The 26,515-nt window shown below is 45.7% G+C and overlaps 1 protein-coding gene across 2 annotated transcripts in view; it reads left to right on the forward strand.

Moving 5' to 3' along the window:
- The first annotated feature begins 1,410 nt into the window (after positions 1–1,410).
- FRMD6 (FERM domain containing 6) overlaps positions 1,411–26,515 on the forward strand; it is a 189,424-nt gene continuing 164,319 nt past the window's right edge. For both annotated transcript variants that reach the window (XM_061612534.1, XM_061612533.1), the window contains exon 1: positions 1,411–1,657. The gene's annotated coding sequence lies outside the window, so the exon portion shown is untranslated. The remainder of the gene's footprint in view (positions 1,658–26,515) is intronic.

Consider the following 26,515-nt stretch of genomic DNA (forward strand, 5'->3'; position numbering starts at 1 on the left):
GTGCTGGGTGCTGGGTGTGTTTCACTGGCATCTTCCTTGCTTCTTTCCTTTCCTATGTTGTATTTCACTGTATTACAATTTGCATTCCATAAAATTCAAATTGTACTACGCTAGAATACAGTATAAGAAACAGAAGAAACAATAAACATAAACATACAAATAAAAATCAGTCAGTATTTCATGCAGACATGCTGTGGTCCACCTGAATAAAGGTCACAGACCACTGATGGTCCACAGACCACCGATTGGAAACTTCTGGTCTAGTTCATGGTTGATCTTGCTTTTAACTAGATAAAGGGGTTTCCTCTCAGTGCAAAGCAAAGCTTCACAGAAGCTATTTTCTTTTCATCCAGAGTACAGCAGGGCAAGAAGGGGTTAACTCCCCCTCCTCCTCCTGCTGCAATCCTGATAATTATTGGACAAAGTTTGCATTTTGCAAAGACTCATTGAATGACACGTCTGCTTTGGACCTTACTTCCATAGCTTAAAAAAAAAATTCTAATTTCCAAAGCATTTTAGAATCCTAGTTTTTGCACCTGACCTGTAAAGGAAAGTTCAGGTGTTCCCATTTTACAGATGGAGAAGTAAGAGTAAGAAAGAATGAGTAGTTCATGGGAAGCGTGCCCACATGTGAGGAAAACCAGCTGGTTCCAAAAAAAAAGTGACATCTGCTACACTTGACATCCACCAGCAAAACTTCCTTCCCTCCACTTTAAAGCCCTACAAGGAGCACTCCAGAAGCAGATTTAAGTAGGTGGCTCTGAAATCTAATTGTTTAATGCTAAAGAAATTAGTGAGCAAATGACTGCTTAGAGTGACTTCCGCAGTTCTTGATCTCGGGGAAAACGGCGTTTGCATTTAACGTGCGATCCTGGGGTATTAGGCATGAAGGAACTGCGATTATGCATCTGTCAGCGTTCGACTCTTCCTTGTGTAGCACAGCGCTCATAACTAAGCAAACCACATTCTTCCTCCGCTCCTTAATCCCAGTTTCTCCTTAACTTCTTGGGGGAAACGAGTCGTAGCTTGATTTGAGGCTGCCTCCCCTGCTGATCTGCACTGCAAAAAGCAAAGCTTAGTCACAAACTCACAGCATCGCTGCACACACGTTGGTCAGGTATGCAGCCCATATCAACATATCACCCTCTCTCTCTTTTTTTTTTGCCATTTCAACAGTTTTAAATATGGAAGTGTTCAGGGTCAATTGCATTAAGCTCAACTCCAAAATCAGCTCTGCTTGTCATCAACTGACTCAAGATTCTCCCTCTCCCCCATATTCATTGGTTCTGAGTTGCCTCTTTAGCAGCAGGTAAGAACATGCCTAATGTGAATTTGGAAGTCAACCAAAAAAGGGCAGGTCTTCCCTTAATAGCACAGTAATTCCCAGTGAGTAACACACAGCCTGATCCTTTGCTAGCAGCAGAGGTTGAAGCAGGCGTTTCCTGCCATCTCCATCCTCTCTGGACATTTCTGCACCAGCCGTCTCTCAACTGGCAGGGAATACAACCGATTCAAGAGGACATTGACCTTTGAGAGACATTTTAAAGGCTAATCTTGGAAGTGGGGCACTATCATTCTCCAGCTCACTAGATCGACAATCTGGAATTAAGCATGGAGCCACGGTGAGGACCCAACAGCTAAACTGCTCTGGCACCAGGTAGGACAATGGTTAGAGTACATCCTTTTGGAGAGGTAGTAGGAAACCAGGGAGGCTTCAGGTCCCCACAGTTCTGGGAGGCAATGCTGTGTTCGCATCCCGTAAAGCCGAGAAATCCATTTATTCCAAATTAGAAATCAAAATCTCATTAACCCAAGAATCCAAATTGAGAAATTTCACTGTGAGCTGCAGACAAAGTTTGCAAATGGAGTCAATTACATTTATTTCTTGTTGTTGTTATGTGCCTTCAAGTCGATTACGACTTATGGCGACCCTATGAATCAGTGACCTCCAAAAACATCTGGCGTGAATCACCCTGTTCAGATCTTGTAAGTTCAGGTCTGTGGCTTTCTTTATAGAATCAGTCCATCTCTTGTTTGGCTCTCCTCTTTTTCTACTCCCTTCTGTTTTTCCCAGCATTATTGTCATTTCTAGTGAATCATGTCTTCTCATGATGTGTCCAAAGTATGATAACCTCAGTTTCATCATTTTAGCTTCTAGTGATAGTTCTGGTTTAATTTGTTCCAACACCCAATTATTTGTCTTTTTCGCAGTCCATGGTATGCGCATTTGCTTCTGAGGGCCACAGGCAGTGATGGATGACTGATTAGGAGCCACATGCCAGTGGCCATGGCTGGAGCCAGCCATGGACAAGGTCTGAATTTGATGAGTGCCCCTATCCAACTAAGGAACCTGGTGCATGTATTGCTTACTGAATCAGGAACCATGGCTGTAATCTGGGCATGCACCAGAACACACATTCCTTTTACAGTTGTATTATTTATTTATTTATTTATTCATTCATTCATTAGATTTATATCCCACCCTTCCTTCTAGTAGGAACCCAGAGCGGCAAACAAAAGCACTAAAAACACTCTAAAACATCACAAAAACAGACTTTAAAATATATTATAACAAAGCATTCTTAAAAACATAATAAAACAAAACATCTTTAAAAATATCATTTTTTTAAAAAGCTTTAAAAACATATTAAAAAGCAATTCCAGCACAAACACAGACTGGGATAAGGTCTCTACTTAAAAGGTTTGTTGAAAGGTTTGCTGAAAGAGGAAGGTCTTCAGTAGGTGCCAAAAAGTTAACAGAGATGGTCCCTGTCAAATATTTAAGGGGAGGGAATTCCAAAGGGCAAGATCCACAATGTTAAAGGTCTGTTTCCTATGTTGTGCGGAACGGAGCTCCTGATAAGATAGTATCTGCGGGAGGCCCTCACCTGCAGAGCGCAGTGATCGACTGGGTATATAAGGGGTATATAAGAATTGGCCTCCACAGTCACTTACGGACCCAATGTTAAAGACCTTATCTTGGAAGACAATCTTACTCGGCCACGAGTGATCGCCAATGAATGAATGAATGAATAAGGGATAAGACGGTCTTTTAAGTATCCTGGTCACAAGCTGTATAGGGCTTTGTACACCAAAACCAGAACCTTGTATTTAGTTTTATTTTATATTTGCAATGCACATTTGAGTGTGGCTTTGAATGTGGATGCTATCTCTCTACATTTCAGGGGGGCGCATGGCCTAATGCATGTCTCCTCCAATTTCTAGCATTATAAATTACGTCTAAATAATATTTTCAAGCACTATTATGGTGGGAATGTGGCAAAAAAACGCAAACGGAAGATTAAAATTTGCCCCCTGAGTCATTGATGGGGTGGCAAAAAGTCAAATCTTCCAAGATTCATGACTCTTGAAAGGTCTATGAAAGTCCCCTCCTCCTCCTGCTCCTCCTCCTCCCCAGATGTTATTGAGATCCACTGAATTCAACAGAGTTAGGGGTACAGAAAAAACACAGGCAGGTGAACAGGCTCAGTCAAAATTGCTGGCAATACTTTGTAAAGCCAATGTTGGGAATGTTCCAAAGTGATAGAAGGGGTTAGATGCATTTGAATCTGAAGCCCATTTTAACTTTGATATGCTGGGGTTGATGGGAGCTTTGCTCCAAACCTCTGGAGAGCACCAGGTTAGTGAGAGTTACCTTACTTTAACAGGGTATATATTCCATATTCTCCGTTTTGATGAAAAGAGGACTGTTATCAAGGTGGCCCTTTCCTTCTCACAAGGAGTGATAGCTTTCCTGCATTAAGATGATCTCCTGTTAAAGAGACACTGTAAAAATCCTTTCTGAATCCTCAAGAGGACACGTGTTGTGAGCTTTTATACTACCAGATGTGTTTGAACAGTTTAGAAAGCTAGCAACGAGTTTTTCAGGGATGTGTCACATTGTGGAGGGGTTGGAAGGCGATGGGTCAGGGGACCCCAAGCATCCGCAAGGTGGACCCTTAGTAAGTAACTGCCACAATTGCCACACGGTCCGCAAAGTTCTCTACCTCTGAGTTGGCAGCTGAGGAAAGGAGACAGTTGGCACTCCTTGGGCGCGTGCATGTCACCACAGAGCTTCTGTTCCTTAGCTTTAAGGCACTCCATTAAGAGTGGGATGGGATTGAATCCCATGCACCTATTTTAAGAGATACCAAACAGGTCTCTTGATCTATTTTACCAAGGCAAATTCCATTGCTGATTGAGCACGTGGTTTTCCAAGTCATGCGTCCGAATGAAAATGTAGCTACTCTTCAGCTATGGAGAGAGAAAAAGTTGGGTAACAGTTACAAATGCTTTTAGTCACTTCAGCCAGACAAAAGTTGAATCACAGACGGAGATGAGGTAGAAATTTGTTCTGTTTTGTATTCGAATGCAGACCTACCAAATTTGCACTTCCTGAAACAATATAGGAAATGAAACACAGGTATTCCTTGACATTCTTTCAGTTTTGTGATCCAGTTCTCCAACCAGAAAACGCCTACCAAAATGTGTATATTAGGGGGAAGCCCACATGAAATGTGTATATTAGTGAAAACAACATAGAAAACTCATTATATAATTGCTTGCAAAAATACATATATGAGGCAAAAGTGTGGGGGGAAATGTGAGGGGAAATGGGCACACAAATGCATACAAACTGGGCTGACTTTGATTTTAAGAAAACACAAACTGATGTGGAATTCAGGTGAACTGAAGCTGAGGTTGGAAAACTAAGAAACAGAGAGAAGCTGAACTTGACAGATTCATTCATTCCTAATCAGAGAGGGCATAATCCACCAGAAAGTTCTGCTGAGCAGGCACACCCATTGCAACAAAAGGCAACTTTGGTCTCTCTGACAACTACTGTACTCAAAAATACTGCTTAAGATGAGTTCTTAGTTTGTATTGTGCTTATTCATGCAAATGCAGTATATCCAATTTAAATTTCTCGTCTGGGAAGGATCTGGACGAAACGTCTCTGGGATTTGGGCTTGCAAAATGTCTGGTGCCAATTCCTGAACGTCTTGACGAGTTACATGCTAGAGTAGCCCATAATTACCAGCTTGGGAAGGCCTCGATTGTGGGAAAACATCCCAGGACCCAACCCCTTAATCATCTCAGGGTCTTTGCTTGTCTGAACCATCTCCAGTTTGTCAACAACCTTAGTAAAACCATTTACATTTGGATGCAACCCTTTTCTTGCCAGAGAGAACACTAAGGCCCCATTTGATCTATATATTTAAAGCAGTATCATACCACTTTAAACGGTCACAGCTTCCCCCAACGTATTCTAGGAATGATAGTTTCTTAAGCATGCTGAGAGCTGTTGAAAATGGACTGCCTTCAAGTCAATCCCAACTTATGGCGACCCTACGAATAGGGTGTTCATGGTAAGCGGTATTCAGAGGGGGTTTCCCATTGCCTCCCTCTGAGGCTAGTCCTCCCCAGCTGGCCAGGGCCTGCTCAGCTTGCCACAGCTGCACAAGCCAGCCCCTTCCTTGTCCGCAACTGCCAGCTGGGGGGCAACTGGGCTCCTTGGGACTCTGCAGCTTGCTCACGGCTGCACAGATGGCAGGGCACGTAACCCCTGAACCACTCCCTGTGGGGGTGATCTTTAGCTGGCCCTTGACATCCAGGAGACACGAGCGGGGATTTGAACTCACAGACTCTGGACTCCTAGCCAGGCTCTCCTCCCCACTGCGCTATACCAGCTGTTAAGAGACCCCTATTCCCCTCCCAGAATTACAGCTCCCAGAGTTTCCTGGGAAGAGGGACTGACTGTTTAACTGCTTTGGAAATTGTAGCTGTATGAGGGGAATAGGGGGTCTTGTAACAACTCTCCTAACAAACTACAGTTTTCAGGGTTCGTTTTTGGCAGGGGTGGACTCTCAAGCCAATTAGATTTCTGTAGCAGATAGGATTGGATATAGGCTAGCTTCATATGTCTGCTTAGTTTTGAAGCTTCCATGGTCGTGCCTAGGCACTGTGGGCTGTGAAGGGAAAATGAAAAGGAGGCACAGAGGGTGTTGAACCAAGGACTCTGGTGAGGGGTCCCAGGTGCCCTATGCACTGGGCTCCTACCCCAGCTTGCAGGTCAAGGGAACGAATCTCCAGGGGCAGTTGATGGCTCCCTGTCATGGGGCATTGGAATCTGCCCCATGTTTTAGTCCAGACTTTCACGGAGCTGCCCAAGCACGTTGGACAACTCCTTGAAAATTCAGTCTAAAACCCAGAGTGGATTCCACCGCCCCACTGACACAGAGCAACCAGCCGACACTGCGGATCTCCACTTGTGCGTCACTGCTGCCACTGTGGATGGCATTGCCTCACGATCAGATGACCTGGGGGGGGGCAATAAGGCCACATTTGGATCCAGAGCATGGTCTGAGGACATGTGATGCAGCCATCTTGCCGAAGCTAAGCAGGTTTGGGTCTGGTCAGTTTCTGGATGGGAGACCTCTATGCCCCTTTGAGTTCCATGATGGAGGAAAGGCTGGATATGGAGGGGCTCAATAAAGAGAATGAATAAATATAGAGCAACTGGCTCCAGCCTGGCTCCTTAGTCAGAGCAATATCTTGCCTGGGCTGCAGCCAGGCACCCAGGCAGAAATCAGAAGCTTAGGCTGAGTCATTGAGCCAGCTAGCTCAGTCGTGTGCCTGCTCCAGGGGTGGGGAAATTTTACCTAGACAGATGGCCACGTTGCAACCTTCCAGGGCCTGTGGACCTGTGGCGGTGGGGCCAGATCCAAAAGTGGGCAGAGCAACTGAGGGCGCTCTTACCTTTGTGCAGGAGAGCTACATTTCAGTGGCACAAAAGCCAGAATAGTCTAATCGCACACACACATACACAGGGCTGGCAAAATACCGATTGGACCGACTGGGTCCAATTGGGCCCCGTGCTTAGCGGGGGGGCCGTGCTCGTGGGGGAATTTTGCTCAAGTGGCAGCGCTTGTTTCTGTTTCTGCTGCTTCGTGGAAATCGGTACCCGCCATAAGGTTCCCAATTGGGCCCCGCGTTTGCAAACGCCGGCCCTGCACACATGTACACACACTCTCCATCCTCCAGACAAGCAAAAGGCATCCTCACCGTTCAGAGATACATTCAGGGCAGGCAAAAGCACTTGAGCAGGACTGGGAGCGGGGAGGTGCCTGGGAAGAATTGTGAGGGCCAGGCAGAAATGCCTGGAGGGCCACATTCCACCTGTGGGCTAGACATTCCCCACCCCTGCTTTAGTCTCTTGGGCTGTGGGCTTCAGCGTCTCCCCCTTTATCCTTTTCATCCATGCCTTTGCCATAAAATTAGGCAGGAGAGTTGTTTTTATTGTGAACGATTCCTGGAAAAGGACTTCCTGAATTGGGGTGGGGCACGTTTTTCAGCCCAAGGGCCACATTCGCCTTCTGGGAAACTTTCTGGGGGCCACATGTCAGTGATGGGCAGGGCCAGAGGCAAAAATGGGGAAAGCAACGAACGCAGATTTTTTCCCTTTGTGGAGTAGGCTAGTTTCTGTAGACACCCACATGCTCCTCTGTGTCCTCCAGGGGAACGAGAGGCATGATCCGAGTTTGAGGACATATCCCAGCCAGGCAAAAATACTTGGGGTGCGAAACAGAGCCAGTGAGGAATGTGGCCTGGGGAGAATGGGTGTAGCCTGCAGAGAGTACCAAGGGCCTGATACTGAGGCCTGGAGGGCCAGATTTGTGGTTCCCCACCCTTCTTCTAAAACATTGAAAGGGTTTCTGTAAGTAAGCAAACAAATCATAGAATAGTAGAGTTGGAAGGGGGCTATAAGGCCATCAAGTCCAACCCCCTGCTCAATGCAGGAATCCAAATCAATCAAGTCAAATGTCTGCAACAACATCTTCCGCCTTTCGCTTCTTGATCTGTCTTTGCCCGGCGCTGACTCCGCAGCTGTAATAGGGCCTTGTCAGTTCCTGCCCCTCCGAAAAAGTGGGAGACGCAATCCGGGTCCAAAGCCAGAAGGAATTTAGACTCCTGATAGTCTGGTTGACGTGAGAAGCAGCTTTGCAATGAAAGGGCAGGCTTGGGCATGTAGAGGAGCTGGGGCAGCTGGTAGCTGTGGAGGGTTGTGTTTTCCGGCGCCTTCCTTGGTGCAGGAAACCTTGAAAGGGAAAAGGGTTGCGTTCTAGGACAGGAGTATTGGGGCCAGAATTAGGGTTCCTTCCGAGGGTTGCCAACCAGGAAAAAGAAGAGAAAAACAGCCTGTTCTTAGATTTTGCTTGTTTTCAACTCTACACCTTATTCACTTAAGGGAGAGATTGAGAGAGCCTGTGGCTCTCCGGATGCCTACTCACATCCCTGACCATTGGTCATGCTGGCCGGGCTTGATGGGAGTTGGACTGCCAACAAGATCTGGAAGGCCAGATGTTGCAGGTTGGTTGCAGCACAGGACCAGATGAGAGACAGGCAGAAGAATTCCCCTCACAAAATCCCCAGGAAGCATTCCTAACCAGAAGAGGGATTTATGCACCTCATGAACCGTTTATGAAAGCTTATGCCATCCTTCCCAAACCTGGTATCCTCCACAAGAGTTGTTGGATGACAAGTGACCAGTGGTTGTGGTGGCTAGGGCTCATGGGGAGTTGTAGTTGGAAATATATAGACGGCGTCAGGTTGAGGGAAAGCTGATTGATAGGATGCAAAATATACAAGCCAAGATTCAAAGAACTACAACACCAGTCCTCATCAAAGCCATACAGCAGGGGTGGGGAGCCTGTGGGTCTTCAGGTGTTGTTGGACTCCAACTCCCAACAGTCCCAGCCAGCATGGCCAATGGTTAGGGATAATAAGAGTCGTAGTCATAGAATCACAGAATAGTAGAGTTGGACAGAGCCTCTAAGGCCATCAAGTCCAACCAGCGGCTCAGTTCAGGAATCCAACTTAAAGCATACCCGACAGGTGGCTGTCCAGCTGCCTCTTGAAAGCCTCCAGGGTTGGAGAGCCCACCACCTCCCTAGGTCATTGGTTCCATTGTCGTATCGGACTAACATTTAGGAAGCTTTTCCTGGTGTACAGTCAAAATCTGGCTTCCTGCAACTTGAGCCCATTATTCCGTGTCCTGCACTCTGGGACAATTGAGAAGAGATCCTGGCCCTCCTCTGTGCAGGAATGCTTTGATTTGGATTCCTGCATTTAGCAGGGGGTTGGACTTTATGGCCTTACAGGCCCCTTCCAACTCTACTATTCTATGATTCTATGACCCTTTCAAGTACTAGAGTGCTATCATATCTCCCCTGAGTCTTCTCTTCTCCAGGCTAAACATGCCCAGTTCTGTCAGTCTCTCCTCATAGGGCTTTGTTTCCAGTGCCCTGATCATCCTCATTGCCCTCTTCTGAACCTGCTCCAGTTTATCTGCATCCTTCGTCAAGTACTGTTTCCAGAACTGTTTTCAGCACAATGCTCCAGCCTATCAAGATCCCTTTGACAGAACTTGGAAAAGTTACTTTTTTGAACTACAACTCCCATCAGCCCCAGCCAGCATGGCCACTGGATTGGGCTTATGGGAGTTGTAGTTCAAAAAAGTAACTTTTCCAAGCTCTGCCCTTTGAGTTTTGTTTCTGTCCTCCAGGGTATTAACAGTCCCTCCCAATTCTGTATCATCTGCACATTTGATAAACGTTTCCTGCACCTCCTCATCCAACTCATTAATAAAAAGTCCAGCAACATCTGGTGGGCACCAAGTTGGAGGAATGCTTTCCTATGCCATATTAAATGTGTTAGCTTCCAACTGCACTGTACAGTTGAACAGTATTATCCCACTTTAAACATTCATGGCTTCTCCCAAGAATCCTGAGGGTTGAAGTTTGTCAAAGCTGCTGAGAGTTGCTAGAAGACCCCTACCCCTCACAGAACTACAGGTCCCAGAGTACTTCAACAATCAACCCCTTTTCCCAAGGAACTCTGGAAATTGTAGCTCTGAGGAAAATAGGGGTCTCCTAGCAACTCTCAGCAGCCTTCAATAAACAACAGTTCCCAGGATTCTTTGGAGGAAGAGCCATGACTGTTTAAAGTGAGATGGCGCAGAGCTTGGAAAAGTTACTTTTTTGAACTACAACTCCCATCAGCCCAATCCAGTGGCCATGCTGGCTAGGGCTGATGGGAGTTGTAGTTCAAAAAAGTAACTTTTCCAAGCTCTGGCCTGGGGCTTTAGTCTTTAAGGTACCACAAGACCCTTGCTTTTTTTTGCTGCAATAGCCTAACACAATGCCCCTTCCGGAAATGGTTGTTTTATGTCATTTTACTGTCCTGTCTCACACAATAACGAGAGCAGCATTAGCGAGACAGGGCAAAGGGCCCCTCCCCTCCTTTCCTCCTCCCCACCGAATTCTTCTTAGCAAGAACCTCCTCCAGGCAAGGCTGATGCAAAGAATCCCTTCAGCTTCTTCCTCTGCACACCCTTTGTCCTGTTGTTGTCCAACTTGCTCCCTGCCGGGTTTCCTCCTTCTGATGCATTGAAAGGAATGTTTGTGGGCTGGTTTTGTGTCGTTGCAATGCTCATAAGAATACCCAGTGTGGGGCTGGCCAAAGAGACAGTCACTGGCAAGGAATAAATACATGAAGTGTGGAATGCTGAGTGCAGGGCCGGCACCAGACTGTGGAAGGCCCTTGGGCACCAGACTGCAGTGGGCCCTCAGCAGTGGCAGCACAGCACGCTGGCACTCCACTGCGGCAACATGCGAAGTGGTGTGGCCGGTCCTATTTTAAGCCCATGCCGGCAGGGCGAGGGGTGTTGCCTGGGAGGGCAGCTCCTGCTCTGCAATTCACACCAACATTGTGTTGCGGGGTGCATAGCCCGTAACCCGCTGCTAGCATGGGTCATGGAATGAGAGCTACATCTACCCCATCCCCAGCAGCAGGGGCCCCTCTCAGCCACAGGGGCCCTTGGCCAGTGCCCAGCCTGGCCTCCCTCTGGTGCACGGCCGACTTATGGGAGAGATGGGTTCACCGGTAAGATCAAATTTATCAAATTCACATTTTCCAAAATTACATGAGAACTGAAACACAGCCATCCTTTGAAATTCGCACTTATCCAAATTTTGCAATGCAGTTCTCCAGCCAATGTTTACAAAAGTGCATATATAAGGGGGAAAGTGTCCATGAAAATGAATATATTATGAAAATAACATGCAAAGATATATTAGGGGGAAGTGGTTTGCACAAGTGTGGACGTTAGTCAAAACGGCATACAAAAATTTGTGGGTGAGGAGAAAATCTCACTAAAATGCTGAAGAATTTTCATGAGGATTTTTTTTTAAAAAAAAATGCACATGCAAATTGTGGCAGAACTGTGGAGAACTGAATATAAGTTTGGAAAAATAAGACACCGGTAGAACTGGAACGGACAGATCCTTCCATCCCTATGTCTGACCATTGTGGCCTTGATGACTAGGGCTGACGGAAGCTGGAGTCCATCAACCTCTGCAGTGCACCATCGTGGTAAAGACCCAGAGAGAAACAGGGAAGAAGGGTAAAGTTATCTCTGCATCAAGCAGACAAGACCCAGGCAGTTCTCACACACACACCTTGCCACCGCCTGCCTCCTGGATCAGGGTACATATTGTTACAGATTCATCACTTCTCCATGTGGTGAGAAATTCCTGGGGCAGCTGACATTCCACCAAATGGTGCCCCAGGTGAACCACATCTATGGCACACCCACCCACTTGTTCTGTTTTTGAATGCCTTATTTAAAAAAAAAAACACCAGATTTGTCACCCATTTCACAACGTTCATGCCAAATTGCATGCATGATTGTCATATAAGGCAATAAACTGAAACGCTCAGTTGCAATCGCTCACACAGGTGTCATTTGTTGGATAGGCACTGATGTGTCAAATGTTCATGCAAATTAAAACAACAGAAGGACAATGCTAACGTTATCACCATGCTAGTCAAACAGGGCCAGCTTTACAAATGAAGGTGACATTGTTATAGTATTTGTTTCAATTCTTCAGCAGATAGTTAAGCAGAGGTAGAGAGAAATTTGCTTTGGGTAGCATTTTAATATGGACCTATTTAATTTCCTTTTCCCGAAACAATATGTTCTGGCATGCAGCTATGCTTTGAAATTCACACTCCTTTGAAATTTTGTAATATGGTTCTCCAAATAATGTGTGCAAAATATATAGGGGAAAACATATGTATATGTACATTAGAGGAATGTGTGCATAAAAATGCATATATTCCTGAAAATAACGTAACAAAATTGATTATATTTGGGGGGAATTGTTTGGAAAAATGCATACTCAAATGCTGATGAGTTTTTGTGAGGACATTTTACCCTAACCGAAACTGACATATTCACCCATCCCTAGGACAGAACGCATGACAGGCATCCTCCAAGCAAGGTGCCTTGGGCAGTTGCCTGGATCCAACCCTGGCTCCAAAGGTTAATTTTTATTAGATGAGAAAGCGTGTTGGAGACACGAGTCTTTTATCTTCCCTATTTTCAAATATACAAGCAGAGCCTACACCCCCAAGCCCAGCTAATTCCAGACTGAAATTGATCTCTTCCAGCATCTGCAAACTACCTTCTTTATTGCTGCCTCTGCCTCTTCGTCCGCTGGAGGAGTTCCATTTTCTTCATGCTCCAGTGGCTCTCTCATTCAAGAGATCCCCCCGAGCTATCAAGAGACCATCTCCTGCCATTATTTCCCCAGTGATGAAACATCAACCACCGTCTTAGACTATTAGCCAGCAATCTGACTAACAAAGCCAGACGCTGCAGTTTTTTATGTTAGGCCATCCCTGAGGCCTGTGGATGAGGCAAAGGTAGATTTGAACGGTGGGGGGGAATGGGAAGCCAAGAATTAACAGCAGCCATTCCTGTGGGAAAGATGTGGGGCCTGGTATATCTTGTGAGGACCCCTTTTCCCATACAACATTATAAGCATTATAAATTCAGAAGGAGACTCGCTGGCAGGTTGGTAGCCTGTGTTCACACTCGTTCCGGGAGTAGGGATGGAAAGATCTGTCGATTTCAGTTCTCTCAGTTTCTCATTTTTCCAACCGTAAATCCAGTTCTCCACAATTTGCTATTTAAAAAAAAAAATCATGAAAATTCTCCAGCATTTTAATGCAAATTTCTCCCAATAAATACATTTTTTGCATGCAGTTTTTACTGATACACATTTTTGCAAGTAGTTTCTCCTAATGTGGTGCAAAATTGTATGTCATTTTCATGAATATATTTATTTTTATACACAGCCATCAAGACGAGTAGCCATCGATAGCTTTATCCTCTAAAGAAGGGGGCAGCTGGGACCCTAGGGAAATAAGTTGTTGAAAGGCCAAGACCAGAGAGGGTCAGAGGGCACCAGCACTGGAACCTCACAACTGTGAGGCCCCTCTCGCTGCTTGCCATAGAGCTGAGCTGAATTGCTTCCCACAGGTTTGCCACCCTCTTTGCACACTGCAAAGTTGGGGTGAGATTTCTGTGTTTTGGGGAGACTTCAAAACAAGGGGATGCCATTAGCAAGGCTACAACTGGGGCTGATGATGTTCCCAGGAATTCCAGCAGTGGATGGCCACCATATTTACTTTCATCCCAGCAGGCTGCAGAGTGAGGGCAGGAAATGCCACGTGATGACATTGTCAACATCCGAGCGCAAGAGCACTCTCTCCTCCTGGGGTTTTCAGCAAGTGGCATGCAGAAGCATACTGCCTCCGACAGTGAAGGGAAAACCTAGTCATCAAGGTTAGTAGCGAGCTTCCCAGAGGCATCTGGTTGGCCACTTTGGCTGCATTCACACTGTACATTTATTCAGAGCTTGGAAAAGTTACTTTTTTGAACTACAACTCCCATCAGCCCCAGCCAGCATGGCCACTGGATTGGGCTGATGGGAGTTGTAGTTCAAAAAAGTAACTTTTCCAAGCTCTGCGATTTATTCCACTATTATTCCACTTTAAACAGTCATGACTTCCCCCAAAGAATCCTGGGAAGTGTAGTTTGTGAAGGATGCTGAGAGTTGTTAGGAGGCTCTTAATCTCCTGACAGAGCTACAATTCCAAGAGGTCCCTGGGAAGAGGGATTGACTGTTAAACCACTCAGGGAATTGTAGCTCTCTGAGGAAAATAGGAGCCTCCTAACAACTCTCAGCCCTCTTCACAAACCACACTTCCCAGGATTCTTTGGGGGAAGCCATGAGTATTTAAAGTGGAATAATAGTGGACTAAATGTCTGGTGTGAATGTGGCCTTTGAGAGCAGGATGGTGAGCTACATGAGTCTTTGGGCTGATCCAGCAGCCAGGCTCTTCTTATGAACTTATTGAATCTTCTTGTGTTTACTGATGGATTTCCTAGGAATTGAAGGCCTCTTTCAAACTTCATAACCAGAGGGTTCTGTTTAAAAGATCTGTCAAGCAGAGCCAGTCAACTCTGCGACTAGGGATCACTTGGAAAGAGCCACAGAATGAGAGGACCATTGGGCTGAGAAAATGTGCCGAAAATTTGCAAGCCATTATAACCGCCAGATGGGTCACAGCAGTGGCTCTGAGTGCAATTTGATTCCACGGCTGAAATGTGCTTGTTACCTTGAAATATCCTGGTGTTTTCCTCTCAAGGCATTTTAATTAAATGCATTCCTTCCTTGGGTTTAAATGACAAGAAGACATTGTGTGGTAAATAGTAGGAAGAGCTTTCGAACTGCAAGAACAACACAGGAAAGGAACCAGTTTGTAGGGAAGGTGGCGGTCGAAACTTCAGACATTTTCAGGGAAAGGCCGGGCAGGAATTTCTTAAATCGAGGGTATCATCAAGGCTGTGGATTCAGCTGGAGGGCAGAATGCGGCTTCTCAAAGAGAATTCAGCTTCCTGAGAAAGAATTCAGCTTTCATTCGTCTTTAAAAAGGACATTTCTAGACCTTATCGGAAGCTACTTCATACTGAGTCACTCTTGGTCTATCTCGCTCAGTATTTCAGGAAGGGGTTTACCCCATCCCTACCTGGAGATGTCGTTGGGGATTGAACCTGGGACCTTCTGCATGCAAAGCAGATGCTCTACCCACTGAGCTACAGCCCCCTTCCCCAAGTGTGTATATAATGTTTGAATGTAAAGTTTAAAAGTACATGGGCACTGCCTGCTGAAACCTTAGGCAAGGGAATAACATATCCCAGTGGCGGATGGTGAGGTTTCAGTCCATGGCATTGATCCTTGCCCCTCCATATGACCAGCAAAACCAGGATAAATGGTGCTGAAAAAGAAAGCAAAGTTGCTTAACTCTGATTTGCACTGTTTACGTTGGTTGCAGAATTTAGCTTTTCTTGGCACAGAACTTGGGTTCCCTACGCACACTTCATCTATCCACCTACCTATGTTCTGGCATTTGAACACATAGGAGGAAAAGCTAATACCTTGGAAGACAGAAACAAAATTCAAAGGGATCTTGATAGGCTAGAGCACTGGGCTGAAAACAACAGAATGAAATTTAACAGGGATAAGTGCAAAGTTCTACACCCAGGAAAAAGAAACCAAGTGCACAGTTATAAGATGGGGGATACTTGGCTCAGCAATACGACATGCGAGAAAGATCTTGGGATTGTTGTTGATCGCAAGCTGAATATGAGCCAACAGTGTGATGTGGCTGCAAAAAAGGCAAATGCTATATTAGGCTGCATTAACAGAAGTATAGTTTCCAAATTGCGTGAACTATTAGTTTCCCTCTATTCAGCACTGGTTAGGCCTCATCTTGAGTGCTGCGTCCAGTTCTGGTCTCCGCACTTGAAGAAGGATGCAGACAAACGGGAACAGGTTCAGAGGAGGGCAACAAGGATGATCAGAGGACTGGAAACAAAGCCCTATGAGGAGAGACTGAAAGAACTGAGCATCTTTAGCCTGGAGAAGAGAAGACTGAGGGGAGATATGATAGCACTCTTCAAGTACTTGAAAGGGTGTCACACAAAGGAGGGCCGGGATCTCTTCTCGATCATCCCAGAGTGTAGGACACAGAATAATGGGCTCAGGTTGCAGGACGCCAAATTTTGCCTGAACATGAGGAAAAACTTCCTGTTAGAGTGGTACGACCATGGAACCAATGACCTCAGGAGATGTTAGGGATGGGGGAGAATTTTGATTCAGTTCGCATTTCAAGCGGAATTGATCAAATTAGCAGATTCTGAAACAATATGAGAACCAAAACTCAGCCATCCTTCAAAATTCGCATTTATTAGAATCTTGGGATCCAGTTCGCCAACTAAACATTTACAAAAGTGTGTATAAAAGTGACTGAGTGAAAAATAACATGCAAACAGGCATGAAATGAGAAACGGCTTGCAAAAATGTGCACCTTTGTCAAAACTGCCCACAAAAATGTGTTTATTTGGAGAAATTCACACTAAAATGGTGGTGAATTTTCATGAGGATTTTTTTTAAAAAAAAAAATCGCAGATCACTACAGAAATGTAGAGAACTGAATTTAACATCGGAAAGATGCGAAGCTGAGAGCACCTAGACAGACAGATCTTTCCATCCCTAGGAGGTGGTGGGCTCTCCAACACTGGAGGCTTTCAAGAGGCAGCTAGACAGGCACCTGTCAGGTACGTTCTCCTGCATTGAATAGGGGGTTGCTCAATGGCTTTAAAGGCCCTTTCCAACTGTATGATTCTAGAGGGCTACATCCCAGAAAGGGGCAGCAGTGTGCATGCAAACCCTGCCCACCGTGTCCAAGGGAGCGCTGGATGTTCTTCAGATCTTTGCATGATTGGCATAAAGATCTGAAGAATTAGAAACTGTCCCTGTTGTTAGCATTTGAGTTGAAGTCTGGCAGAAGCTGAACTGTAAAAGCATCTCTGTGGAAGGAGCACACCTTACCCTGGATACAATCACACTGAGACTCTGGCTTTAAAGAAAGCAGCAAAGTGGCATTTATTAAAGGAAATACATGTTTGATAGGAAAGATCCCTAGTTCCGGCTAACTAAGGTGGAGGTACCACAAGGCGTGCTTGCTCCTGCATCTCAGAAGAAGAGAGATCCCAAAGGTCTTCTCTCTATGAAAGGAGTGGAAGAAGAGAGGGAGAAGGTGTAGGAAGTGAGTCAGCAACTCTTGAAGGATCAGTGCCAGTAGAAGGGAAATGATAGTCTAGGAAGCATGGAGGTTCCTCTCTCTGTCTGCTCTTTCCCATGCAGACACATAAGCCTTCAGTGCAAGCTGAGTTTCACCCCAGAACTTCCAACACCCATAATGAGAAACTCTGATAACCCAGGGTGACATCTAGGGATGAGTGAATCTTTCCATTTCTTGCAAAGTCTCCTTTTGTTCAGTCTTCTGTTCTCCACATTTCCACATCAGTTTGCAATTTATTATTATTATTATTATTATTACATTTTAAAAAATGTCCCCATGAAAGTTCTTCAGCAATTTAACGCCAGTTTCTCCTGGCATACACATTTGTATGAAATTCTGCCTAATATGCTCATTTTTGGCAAAGCAGTTTTCACATATATAATGCATTTTTGTATGTTATGTTCACTAACATATGCACGTTATGCCCATTTTACCCCCGAGTATGCAATTTTATACACATCATTTGGCTGGAGAACTGCACTGCAAAATTCAGAGATGTCTGAGTTTTCAAAGGTAGCTGAGTTTTTGGTTTGCATCTTGTTTTGGAAAGCACAGACTCCCCCATTACATCTTGTGAGGAGAATTCTAAGCACATTCAATTCTTCAAATCTTCACACTGATAGTCAGAGCCTGGAAACGTTACTTTCTGGAACTACAACTCCCATCAGCCCCAGCCAGCATGGCCACTGGATTGGGCTGATGGGTGTTGTAGTTCAAAAAAGTAATTTTTCCAACCTCTGCTGATAGTATAAAGATAGTACAAGGAGTAATCAGCATTCCTGGGGACATTGGGGGGGGTGGATCTTGCATGTGGGCTGCGGCCCCTATCCCTGGTTTATCCCTTTACACGCTCAGGCAAATGACTGAACTTGGTATCTGTCTATCAGTCACAAAGTGCACGCAGCCTAAAATACCGTGCTTCAGAACAAGGAGTTGGTCTGTGCTATTCCCACCTTTAGAAGCAAGTCAAGTGATACGCATTGGCACCTAAAGAGCCCCCAAGCAGATGATTAAGTCCAGACTCTGCACCACTAGATGTGTGGCCTACAAGATGGGAAGCCAACATGGTGCTCTCCAGATTATGCTGGACTCCAATTCCCATCAGCCCCAGTCAGCAAGGCCATAGGGACGGAATAAACGGTTCTCTCAGCATCTCATTTTTCCAGTCTTTTAAATTCATTTCTCCACATTTCTGCAGCAATTTGTGAGGGTTTCTTTTAAAAAAAAAATCCTTATGAAAATTCTTCAGCCTTTTACAGCAAACACACACATTTTTGTATGCAGTTTTGACTGACGTACATGTTTTTGCTAAGCAATTTCTCCTAATGCATTTTCATATGTTATTTTTCACTAATATTTCCAAATTGCGTGAAGTATTAGTTCCCCTCTATTCAGCACTGGTTAGGCATCATCTTGAGTACTGCATCCAGTTCTGATCTCCGCACTTCAAGAAGGATGCAGACAAACTGGAACAGGTTCAGAGGAGGACAACAAGGATGATCAAGGGACTGGAAACAAAGCCCTATGAGGAGAGACTGACAGAACTGGGCATGTTTAGCCTGGAGAAGAGAAGACTGAGGGGAGATATGATAGCACTCTTCAAGTACATGAAAAGTTGCCACACAGAGGAGGGCCAGGATCTCTTCTCGATCGTCCCAGAGTGCAGGACAGGGAATAATGGGCTCAAGTTGCAGAAAGCCAGATTTAGACTGGACATCAGGAAAAACTTCCTAACTGTTAGAGCCATACAACAATGGAACCAATTATTTAGAGAGGTAGTGGGCTCTCCGACACTGGAGGCCTTCAAGAGGCAGCTGGAGAGCCATCTGTTGGGAATGCTTTGGTTTGGATTCCTGCATTGCGCAGGGGGTTGGACTGGATGGCCTTATAGGCCCCTTCCAACTCTACTATTCTATGATTCTATAATATATTTATTTTTATGCACATTTCCCCTTAATATATGCATTTCTGTGAACATTGGTTGGTTGGAGAACTGCATTGCAACATCCGGATACATGTGAATTTCGAAGGACGGCTGTGTATTTCAGTCCTCATACTGTTTTGGAAAGTGCGGATTTTATAGATTTGGCTTTAAAAGCAAACTGAACTGAATTTCTCGCCCAGCCCTGGTAAGGGATGATGGGAGTTGTCATTCAGCAACATCTGGAGGGCATCACTTTGTCCACTCCTGACCTCTGAGGGCTGTTCTTTTCCCCTTAGAGAGTCTACAGTTTCTTCTTGCAGAATCTGAGAGCATGCATCCAAAGAAAAGGCAGATCTCCTACGGGAAGGGTGCCGGGCATCACAAAGTATTCTCTTTTCTGGCCAGGGAAACCAACCCAACTGGTATTCCCAGTTTGGGGAAGCAAGGGTTTGCCCCTTGGGGAAGCCGCCTCCATATCATCATGAAGGTATTAAAATCCTCTGCAGCAATGGTGCTGAAGTTTCCGGCTGCAATGGTACTTGAAGTTGAAACGTGTAGTTGAAATGCGGCTGAGAGCCGGTGGGGCTGGCGGCTCCATCTCAGTGGGGCAATGGAATCCGCTCCAGGCTTTCGTCCAAACGTTCAAGGAGCTGTCTGAGGTGCTCAGTGCAAGGACTTTTGCTGCACAATGGAACTTCCCCACTCTCTCCTGTCCCCACATGCCCTGGAAATCTGCTCCAGAGGACTGGGGAAACTCCTGGAACAGGTGTAAGAATGCTTAATTTTCTCCCACCTTTTCTGTTCCGCTCTGGGTCTTTACCTGTGTTTGTCTACATCATTTCCATAGGTGGACGGGGAGCCAAATCCTGCATATAGTGGTAGGAGAACATAACCAGTTTGCTACCTGTGGTCAATGCACATGCAAATGGTTGTGCAAAGAGGTCTGTGATTTGACTCCAGCAAGGTGTACATCACACAGAGGTCTGTGTCGTGACCCCGGAATCTAGCAGTGATCTGGGCACAGAGTCAGGGGCTGCAAGGGTACCAGATGGGGAGCTGGGTCAGGTTCAGGGCTCAGTGCTGACTGCTGAAGATAGGCAGGCCAGTGTCCCTGTATTGGAGAGGAGCCCCCTGAGGACACTCCCAGACCACCAGGGGCCACAGGGCCACAGCCTGGACTCTCATAGGCACCTTCCTCTGGGACTGAAGACCACGATGCCTCCCAGCGCACATCACCAGTCCAGCAGTGCACCAGGAGGGAGGCTATGGAACCAAGGAGGGGTGCCCATTTCAAGCCAGGGAATTGGCCCTTTGAGGCTCTGAAGATCTTTGCAGAGGGTGGAGCCTGAGGGTGGTAGGCTGGAGACAGAGGCCACATCCACACCAGACATTTCGTCCACTTTAAACAGTCACGGCCTCCCCCAAAGAACCCTGGGAAGTGTGGTTTATGAAGGGTGCTAAGAGTTGCTAGCAATCCGTTATTCCCCTCATACAGCTCCAGCTCCCAGAATTCTCTGGGAACAGGGGCTGACTGTTAAGCCACTCTGGCCATTGGGGCTCAGACAGGGGACTAGGAGTCTCCTAACAACTCTCAGTATCCTTCACAAACTACACTTCCCACAATTCTTTGGGGGAAGCCATGACTATCTAAACTGGAATAATAGCAGAATAAATGCCTGGTGTGGATGTAGCCAGAGGCTTAAAAGGCCTCAGTCTGATCCCAGCCATTGTTGGTGCATATCTCTCACTTGGAGATATTTGTGGCCTAGCAACCTGTGACCAGCCCCCGCCCCTGCTTTCTCTGTGGGAACCAGCATTGGGCCTGAACATGATGCCCTGGCTCTGAAGGTTGGAAGCTGAGATTGAAATCCTTGCCCACCCAAGGAGCTCACTAGGTGGTCTTATGTGTCGCTCTCTCTTCCCTCCCCGCAACATAAGCTACCTCCCAGGATGTTAAACTGTGAAGTGCATTGGAAAGCATTCTATAAATCTACAATCAGTTTTCTAATGTTCTGTCACACGCAAGCATGACCAAGAGACGAGCTCTGGGTGGCACTATGTAGGTATGAACTGGCTGTAAGTAGGGTGTAATTTGGGATGTAGTTATGGATGGGGGGGAGTAGAGTTGCCAGGAACATGGCCTGAGACTGATCCTGTATCTTTAGGAGAAGAGAAGATCAGCCAAGTGCAGGTGTTCTTGCAACCCTGTAATGGGAAAAACCACAAGGTGGAATTCTCCCTCCCCCCTCCACAACTTTGAAAGATACAGAAGACCTCTTGCAGGCTGGGCCTGGCAACCAAGAGGTCTTCTGTATCTTTAAAAGTTGTGCAGGGGGAAGGGAGAATTCCACCTGGTGGTTTTTCCCATTACAGAGTTGCAAGAACACCTGCACTTGGCTGACTTTCTCTTCTCCTAAAGCTACAGGATCAGTCTCAGGCCAAGAACCTGGCAACCCTAGGGGGGAGAGAGATTAGTTCAGCTCCTCTGATCCTGATAGCCTAGAAGGTGCACACATGTCTGTGAAAAGAGTGCATGTTGCACCCTCGGGGGTCTCCGTAATACTGAGGCTTTCATTCTGTACATCCACTTCCCACGGGCATTTTGAGAGTCTCAAATATCAACAAATGCCATTTTGGCTAGTAGAAACTTCCAGGAAACACCCCCTGGTGCCCATGGGCTCTCGTTCCACCACCACCCTGGAGCCTCCTGTGACACCTGGGAAAGGTCTCAGGAAACAGAAGTCCACATCAGACAGTTGGCTCTTCCTGCTCAGTTCCTGTTTGTAGTGGCTCACCCTCTCCTCCACTGAAGCCCTTATGCCATACTCCCATGGCAGCCATTTTGTGAAGTTCTTTACCTCCATGGCAGCCATTTTGTGAGGTGCCACGCCCTCATGGCAACCATTTTCTGACTGGTGCCCAGGGCCCTTTTTCACAATTCCGAATGTGCCCACTGGCCCCAAACTGCTGGGAACTCCTTTTCTGAGGGAAAGATCCCAGCTCTGCAGTAGAGCACATGCCTTGGATGAGGAAAATATCAGGCTCGGTCTTTGGCATCTGCAGTTAAAAAGATCTGGTAGTAGATGATGGGGAAAGACCTCTGATTGGAGAGCCACTGCCAGTCAGAGCAGACAGCCCTAGCCTATGTGGGCAACTAAGATAGCTTGATACTTGGCTGCTGAGCACACCAGAGGATCTAGCGGTGTGGTTTTTAAGCGCCCCTGAAGAAGAAGCGAACTTCAAGCCATGTGGGCCAATACAAACATAAGAATATAAGAAGAGCACAGCTGCTGAATCAGGCCACAAAGAACCCATGTGGTCCAGCATCCTGTTCTCACAGCGACCAACTAGATGCCCTATTGGGAAGCCCACAAGCAGGACATGAGCACTTTGTTGTTGTTGTTATGTGCCTTCAAGTCAATTACGACTTGTGGTGACCCTGTGAATCAGTGACTTCCAAGAGCATCTGTCATGAACCACCCTGTTCAGATCTTGTAAGTTTAGGTCTGTGGCTTCCTTTATGGAATCAATCCATCTCTTGTTTGGCCTTCCTCTTTTTCTACCGCCTTCTGTTTTTCCCAACATGATTGTCTTTTCTAGTGAATCCTGTCTTCTCATGATGTGTCCAAAGTATGATAACCTCAGTTTCATCATTTTAGCTTCTAGTGACAGTTCTGGTTTAATTTGTTCTAACACTCAATCGTTTGTCTTTTTCGCAATCCATGGAATGCGCAAAGCTCTCCTCCAACACCACATTTCAAAGGAGTTGATTTTTCTCTTACCCGCTTTTTTCACTGTCCAACTTTCACATCCATACATAGAGATCGGGAATACCATGTTCTGAATGATCCTGACTTTAGTGTTCAGTGATACATCTTTGCATTTGAGGACCTTTTCTAGTTCTCTCATAGCTGCCCTCCCCAGTCCTAGCCTTCTGACTTCTGGACTATGGTCCTGATTCTTAGGGCCGATAACATTGCAATTCTGCAGTTTACACTTAAGTAGACCTATAGGGCAATCCTTTTAGGACATTGTCACAAACTGTCAGCCTTACAACATCCCCAAATTTGAGCCAGTTACCACTTACCGTTTTCCTTCTGGGAACTAAAAACCACCCGGGGTCAAAATATACCTCAGAAATGCATTGCTTTTTGCCATTGGGGTCTGTCTGGACGCCAGTCAATGTTAGCAGATTAAAGTTATTTCTAAACAGCTTACTGCATTTTCATGACATTTAATGTCTTCTTTTTATATTTTAAAACATAGCTTTTGTTGTTTGTAACTGAAAATAAAAATTATGTTGATTATTCCATAGGCATAAGGAAGGGGCAAGCGTTTACTACTCAGAAAAAACATCTACCTCCTCTAAATAAGTGATTTCTACCTCTGGGTGTTTGGGTATTGTCAAACACACTTGTCCTGACATCCCACCCCACCCCAAATAAAAAAAATGGTTTCTGGGAGTAAAACAATGCCCCCACTTTACCACTGGAAATCTCATTGAGGGTCAATATATACCCCCCAAAAAGTGTTAGTGTGATTTTTTCCCCCACTGAGGGTTGAAGGATGTGTCCTGAGCAGAGCTTGGAAGATTACTTTTAAAAAGTGATAAATTACAGTTACAGTTACATGGCCCAAAAAAGTAGTAATCACCGTTACAATTACAATTGCTCTGAAAGTAACTGATTGCTTTAGTTTTCCTCCAAAGTAATCACTGCAATTACATTTCAGTTACTTTAAAAGAGAAACGCCTACAAGGTGCTGGCCTTGGCTGCTGCACATCGAAGTAGCCTAAAACAACATTAAAAATAAACAAACACATACAGAGGTAGTAGAATAATTATCTTTATTCATAAGATAGCAATGGTGGTCTCTCCTCCGGTAAGGGAGGTGGGGAGGGAGGCTGAGGCCACTACTCAGATCTTTGCATGTCAAACCAAGTGCAAACTCCCCCCCACTCAGACAGAGCATAATCTCTCTCACTTAACCACCTCCCGGGCCCTGCCCTGCCACCAACTAAGGGACACTCACTCAAGCAAACATTTTCCCCTGAGATGCAAAAAAGTTAAAATAGTGCAATACTGCAAATGCAGCACAGTAGCCAGAGAGGGTGGTGGAGGCGACTTTGTGTGCCAAGTGCAAACACAGTTTTCACACACACGTTGTCATCTTTCACCCCCCCCCAGTTCTTTATCTCCATTCTGCTGCTGCCTCCTTCGCCTCCTTTATCCATGTTCTTGACCTCTGGATCCTTTTCCCCTCCACTCCATTCTTCACCACCACTATCTGTTTTTTTAAATAATTGTTTTCTCCACTCCACCCCATCTCACTCTCCTCCTCCTCCCTCGTCGCCTCCTGCCCATCCACAGAGCATGAGGATGCTGCACAGAAGCCCAGTTTGAGGCACATGGTTTTCATCCACAAATCAGAGGAGCAGAAGACTTCCCCTGCCCCCCCAAGTAATGCCCAAAAGTAATTCTGGAAACGTTACAATTACTCCACAAAAGTAGTATAATTACTCCTAGTTCTATTACAATCAAAATGTAAATGAATTACCCACTCGTTACTCAAAAAAGTAATGAATTACAAGTAATTCGTTACTTGTAACTAGTTACTTCCAAGCTCTGGTCCTGAGAATGATGCTGATGTTGTGGAACAACCTGGAGAAATTTGCTCCCTGCAGTTAGGGATGGGCAAATCGATAAATTTCATTTCATTTTATTTATTTATTTATTTATTTTATTTGACCTATATCCTGCCCTTCCTCCCAGTAGGAGCCCAGTTTTTTTTTTCAGTTTTAAGTTCAGCCATCCACATTCCCACATCAGTTTGCGATTTTTTTTCAAAAGTCCTCATGAAAATTCATATGCATTTTAGTGCGAATTTCTCCCAATATCCACATTTTTACATGTAATTTTGCCCAATGCACACAGTTTTGCAAAGCAGTTTTCCCTAATATAATCTTTCGTGCACACTTTACCCCAGTACATGCATTTAGGTGCACACTACTTGAATGGAGCACTGCACTGCAAAATCAGGAGACGGGTCAGTTGAGAGGGATGTCTGTGTTATGCTTTGGATTTTTTCCCCCTGAAAGTGCGAATTAGGTAGATTAGTCTTTAAATGCAAACTAAAACAGATTCCTCTCCCCTCCCTACCTGCAGTCCACATGCAGAGGTGATAGCATCTGGCCCTGTCTCTGCCTGACCACCTCACCAAAGAAAGCAGCCCGAGCAGCCCACGCATTTAACCTGGCAGGTGCTGCACCGTGATGGCGCAAGAAAAGGCCTCTGCTTTTCGAGGGCGCTTGCCTTGCCAGCTCGCCGCGATCCGTGCAGCTCAGCAACATCTTGTGCAACTTCATGCATCTTTGTAGCTTGTACGTACTGTTTGTTTGGCCCTTACTTTTCTTTCTAGTCAGATTATAGCCCCCAAACCACACAGCCTCATCAGATCCCTTCTTTTAGGAAAAAGAAAAACATCTTAAGTATGGAGTAGGGTGAAACCCAAGGGCTATTAAAGTCAGCAATCTGTGATTGAAACACTCCTCCCTCTAAATTATATTTTTTCCCCCTCGCCTGCTTTGAAGAAGGCTGGCAAATCCAGCTGGGTTGTTGTCTTCTGGTGAGTTCTCCAATCCACAGGAACAGAGGAGGCTGCCTAATACAGAGTCAGGCCGTTGGTCCATCTAGCTCCGTATTGTCTACACTGACTGGCAGCAGCTCTCCACAGTTTCAAACAAGGAGTCTCTCCCAGCCCTACCTGGAGATGCCAGGGATTGAACTTGGGACGGCAGATGCTCTCCCACTGAGCTACAGCCCTTCCCATTGGACCATTTGTCTCTGCAGGAGACCCTAGGCAATTTAATGTTTTTAGATGCCAGGTATAACACATTTCTGTTTACCCAGGTCTTTGAATATTAACGGGAAGAGAGAGTAGTGAGGGTTTTGGGGGGGGAGTGGTGCCTTTTTAGTGGTCACCTTTCAGTGGGGTGGAGAGGACTTTCCTAAATATTCCTGGCTCAGCATGTTTAGGTATATACTATTATTTTATAGGGAATTTTACTGTCATTTATGCTGTAAGTCACTTTGGAACACTCTTCTGTGTGTGAAAAGTGGCAAAATATTAGTGTTGGCATTAGTATTATTACAAGGGTGATGGGTTGGAGGACAGGCAATTGGGGTGTAAAGTTCCTCCCAAGCCCACCGATTCTTCCAGCAAATGCCTCTCCAATGCCGTCCCTACCCCTCCACCTCCCACCCCAACTTCCAAAGCTCATCTCGCTTCCAGTTTTGGAGCCTGGTGAAACAAAATGGCTTCTAAATGACCTGGAAATATTTGGTTGGGAAAGGATTAAACACCACCCATCCCCCACTCTTTCTTGCCAAGTTTTTCATGTAAGTTCCCCCCCCCCCCACTATGTCATCATTGCAAACGAAACATGTTGGAATCTCCATGTTTTCTTCCCCGATAAGTGTAAAACTAGTCTCCCCTCCAAAAAAAACCCCCTGAAGCTGACCACACACATGCAGG

Source organism: Rhineura floridana, chromosome 2 (assembly GCF_030035675.1).
Source record: "Rhineura floridana isolate rRhiFlo1 chromosome 2, rRhiFlo1.hap2, whole genome shotgun sequence".
NCBI lineage: Eukaryota > Metazoa > Chordata > Lepidosauria > Squamata > Rhineuridae > Rhineura > Rhineura floridana.